Genomic DNA, 5497 nt, shown 5'->3' on the forward strand with positions numbered 1-5497 from the left:
ATAGGAAACTTGAAATGACCCTATCCTATAGCAATACTGACGAATATCTTGCATATCACCATAGAACCTTCATCTGGTGATGGATGGAGATAGAGACAGAGACCCACACTGGAGCACTGGACTGAGCTCCCAAGGTCCCAATGAGGAGCAGAAGGAGGGAGAACATGAGCAAGGAAGTCAGGACAACGAGGGGTGCACCCACCCACTGAGACACTGGGGCTGATCTAATGGGAGCTCACCAAGGCCAGCTGGACTGTGACTGAAAAAGCATGGGATAAAACCGGACTCTCTGAACAAGGCGAACAATGAGGACTGATGAGAAGCCAGGGACAATGGCAAGGGGTTTTGATCCTACTTCATGTACTGGCTTTGTGGGAGCCTAGCCAGTTTGGATGTTAGCCTTCCTAGACATCGACGGAGGGGGGCGGACCTAGGACTTTCCACAGGCAGGGAACCCTGACTGCTCTTTGGACTGGAGAGGGAGGGTGAGAGGAGTTTTGGGAGAGGGGGAGAAGGGTGAGAGGAGGGGGAGGGAAATGATAGGTTGGGAGGAGGCGGATACTTTTTTTTTTCCTTTTCTCAATAAAAAAAATGCTTTTCGAGGAACTATCTGCATGTAAGATATCCGAGCAACTGAAAAAGACAAGGTTGAAATTTACAAGAGTTTCCTGCCCAGGTGACATAGTTTTGGCCAAAGTTATCTCCCTAGGTGACGCCCAGTCCAATTACCTGCTGAGCACTGCTGAAAATGAGTTAGGGTTAGTGGTAGCCCACAGTGAATCGGGTGTCCAGATGGTTCCCAATAGCTGGTGTGAGATGCAGTGCCCCAAGACCCACACAAAAGAATTCCGGAAAGTGGCCAGGGTATAGCCTGAGTTCTTACAAACCTAAACACACTTCCCCTCAAAGACGGAGCCTCCTTTTTCCAAGAGTACCAGTATGAAAAGAACATCAAGATGCCCCAGTCTTTATTAAGTAGTCTACAGTTACCTAGCAACCACCTCTTGAAAAATCTGCCAGAAATAAGTTTGTGTTGTAATGAGCACCCACGGCCTATGCAGCTGAGACAGGAAGATTTTTACTTCCCACGTGTGAGTGTGGCCTAGGCTACATAGTAAGACTCTTTCAACCAAAATATAAAACACTGTTCTTGGGAAACTGATTTTTATTCTCTTGGCTGGTATTTGCATTCAGCAAACAAAACCATGTAATATTGGAAATAGCTTATGCCTTCTTTATAAATATGTATATATGTATTTTGCTATGACTGGTGAAAAATGTTTTTCACATGTTAAAAAAACATATATATATATATATATATATATATATATATTCAATGCAACTTGAATATGAATGTTGGGTTGTTGTGTTTCTTTTTAACAGTAAAATGTCAGTTGGCCATCTTGAATTTATATGCTCCTGACTATAAAACTGGAATGTGTATTTATATGTAACTGATTGCACACAATTTTTATACAAAACAAATTGAATTTCAAAAAATAAATAAAAGATGATTGCTTCCTGGGGTTCGAGAGATGGTGCAATATTTAAGAGTGGTTGCTCTTTGCCTTACAGAATGAGAAAAGATCTTCACCAACCTTACATCAGACTGAGGGCTGATCTCCAAAATATACAAAGAACTCAAGAAATTGGTCATCAAAAGAACAAATCATCCAATAAAAAAGGTGGAGTACAGACCTAAATAGAGAACTCTCAACACAGGAATCCAAACTTAAGGAAATGCTCAACATCCTTAGTCATCAGAGAAATGCAAATCAAAACAACTCTGAGATTCCATCTTATACCTGTAAGAATGGCCAAGATCAAAAACACTGATGACAACTTATCCTGGAGAGGATTGGGGTAAAGGGAACACTCCTGCATTGCTGGTAGGAGTGCAAACTGGTACAGCAGCTTTGGATATCAGTATGGCGATTTCTCAGAAAATTAAGAAACAACCTTCCTCAAGACCAAGCAATACCACTTTGGGGTATATACCCAAAGGATGTTCATGCATACCACAAGGACATGTGCTCAACTATGTTCATAGCAGAATTGTTTGTCATAGCTAGAGGCTGGAAACAACCTAAATGAAACTTCACCAAAGAATGGAAAAGGGAAATGTGGTATATTTGCACAATGGAATACTACACAGCAGAAAAAAATAAATGAAATTTGCAGGCAAATAGATGGAGCTAGAAAACATCATATTGAAAGAGGTAACACGGACTCAGAAAGACAAATATTGCATGTACTCATTCATAAGTGGTTTTTGGACATAAATCAGAGAACAATCAGCCTACAATTCACAATCCCAGAGAACCTAGACAACAAAAAAGACCCTAAGAAAGATATACATGGATGTAATCTACATGGGAAATAAAAAAAGACAAGATCTCCTGAGTAAATTTGGAGCATGGGGACCATGGGAGAGGGTAGAAGGCGAGGGGAGAGGAAGGGAGGTGAGAAGAGAAAAATTTATAGATTAATAAAATCAATATTTTTTTTAAAAGAGAGTGCATGTCCATGTGGCACAATTGAACATCCTTTGGATATATACCCAAAAATGGTATTATTGAGTCTTGAGGAAGGTTGTTTCCTAATTTTCAGACGAATCGCCACGCTGACATCCAAAGGGGTTGTACCAGCTTGCATTCCCACCAGCAATTGCAGAAGTGTTCCCTTTTCCCCACAACCTCTCCTGCATAAATTGTCATCAGTGTTTTTGATCTTGGCCATTCTTACAGGTATAAGATGGAATCTCAGAGTTGTTTTGATTTGCAATTCTCTGATGACTAAGGATGTTGAACATTTCCTTAAGAGTCTTTCAGCCATATTAGATTTTTCTGTTGAGAGTTCTCTGTTTAAGTCTGTACTCCATTTTTTTATTGGATTATGTGATCTTTTGGTGTCCAACTATGTTCATAACAGCTTTGTTTGTCATTGCCAGAACCTGGAAACAACCTAAATGTCCCTCGATTGAAGAATGGATAAGAAAAATGTGGTACATTTATACAATAGAGTACTACACAACAGAAAAAAATAATGACAGCTTGAATTTTGCAGGAAAATGGATGAAACTAGAAAATATTATTTTGAGTGAGGTAACCCAGACACAGAAAGACAATTATCACATGTACTCACTCATAGGTGGTTTTTAAACATAAAGCAAAAAAGCCAGCCTACAAACCACAGTCCCAGAGAATTTAGACAACAATGAGGACACCAAGAGAGACTTACATAGATATAATCTACATGGGAAGTCGAAAGTATAAAAGGACAAGATCTCGTGAGTAAATTGGAAGCATGGGAACCTTGAGGGAGGATTGAAGGGAGGAGGGGAGAGACAGGGAGGGGAGTAGAGAAAAATGTAGAGCTCAATAAATATCAATAAAAAAAAGAGTGGCTGCTGTTCTTAGAGAGGACCCACGCTGGGTTTCCAGCACATATGGAGGAACCCTCACAGCCATCTGTAATGCCAACTCCAGGAGATCCAATGCCTTCTTCTGCCTTCCACTGTCAACTACCTGTGTTCAAGTTCATGGACACTAACAGAAATATACACACATACACATAAACAAAAATAAAAATAAATATTAAAAACAGATTACTTTCTCAGCTTTCTGTTGTTAATAATGCTCTATTGAATTACTGTGCATTTTTATTTATATTCATTTTTAATTTTTTTGCTTTAAAAATTCCAAACAATATTTTGATCATATGTTCTTCCCTCCTGCCCCCAATTCCTCCCAAGTCTTTCCCATCCAACTTAATGTTCTTTCTTTCTTCCAGAAAAACAACCCAAATTAAAACAAATAAAACACTCCAAGAGAGGAAAAAAACAAACAAAAAAACATACACACACATGTACACAAACACATACATACCTGCCTGCCTGTACATACACACACACACACACACACACACACACACACACACACACACACACCATGATCTAATCTCTGTACTTATTCAGTTTGAAATAAACATATTTAAAGCTTAACAGCTAACATTCACATCTGTGCGAAAACAGGGAATGTGTGTCTGGATCTGGATAAACCCACTCAAGATATTGTTTCTAGCTCTATCCATTTACCTGACAATTTCATGACTTTAATTTCCTAGACAGATTAATTCCCAGCACTTACATTGTAGCAGCTCACAGCCATCCATAACTCTAGTTCCAAAGGATTTGATGCCCTCTTCTGATCTCCCTGAACACCAGTCACATAATTATATGCAGGGAAAAATATCCACACCCATAATATTTTCACAAAATCTAATTTAAAAAAGTATAAAATATATTTCACTTAAGTCATCAACTTTAAAGTTTATATTGTTCTTAGTTTTATAAGCAAATAAATTTCAAATCTTCTAACACTTGTCAAAATGATTGCACTGTAGATCAAAGGCATTAATTTCTTCTTGAAAATGTTCTCCTTTTTAATGTTCATTTTGTTTCTTTCTGAGAATGGCTAATGAAAATACCACTAGTGTCATAGGTAACTCACTAAGCCGTTATGTGTCAGCCCTGTTTATCATCATCCAAAGCACCCTCAAAAATCTTGAGGTTTCCTTTTTATTTCCATGTCTTCCTTTAATTCTGTCATTCAGTGCACATTCCATGAAAATTAGCTTGTCTTTTTTTTTCCTAAGGCATCATTGACATTTTCTCTCATAATATGAAAGAAACAGCTCCAGAAATAGCTTATATTTTTGTCAATATCCTGAGGTAATAGGGGAAAAGGTCACATCTCAGAGCCTTAACAGGATGAATAGATTGGATCAATTACTACCTACTCTAAGGATGGAGTCCAAAGGGCTATATCCTCAGTATAAATGGCACCAAGGGTAAACAAGCCACAAGTAGTCTTGGGTGTCTAGACAAATGCAACATTTAAAGCTGCTCTTGAAATAGTCTACCCACAGGTACTTATTATAAACAGAAGATTCTTTCTGGGGAAGGAAAATCCTATTATAGGTCTCATATCATTTTAATTAGTAAAATTTCAAATACAACACCAAGGAAACAGGCAGCTATAACTTTGCACACAATGAAATGTGCAGCAGAGACCCAAGTCAATTAAAACACGGTAGTATGTAATCCCTTGCAGCCCTACAATTCTCTTTACAGTGACTGAAGCAAGGATGCTTTAAAAGGATTTTCAGGATGCATTTAAGTCAGTTTGCTTAAGTAATGAAAAACTTATAACTAATCCAAGTACTGAGAATAAATGACTATTAAATGTCAGCTCTTCAAGAATCATTGTATTACACTTTCCAAGGCTCGGGGAAAACTGTGAAAGACAGGAAGAATGTAAAAGACAGAGAAAGTGGAGGATCTGTGTGGTGTATGTAATACTAACTCCTGAAAATGGCATGGCTGCCAGATTCTTGAATGTATAATACCTGAGATTACCTACAGAGTTTCGTCACAAGATTGGGTTTCTCAACACCATGTCCTAGAATGTGGAAAGTCTCACAGGGCCCCACTTCC

General features: G+C 38.4%; 1 pseudogene; it reads left to right on the forward strand.

The window, feature by feature from the left end:
• Window positions 1–591: 591 nt before the first annotated feature.
• LOC121444716 lies at window positions 592–891 on the forward strand (annotated as a pseudogene).
• Window positions 892–5497: the final 4606 nt, after the last annotated feature.

Source organism: Microtus oregoni, unplaced genomic scaffold (assembly GCF_018167655.1).
Source record: "Microtus oregoni isolate MIOR12 unplaced genomic scaffold, Mior012 000138F_ref0000102, whole genome shotgun sequence".
Taxonomy (NCBI): Eukaryota; Metazoa; Chordata; class Mammalia; order Rodentia; family Cricetidae; genus Microtus; species Microtus oregoni.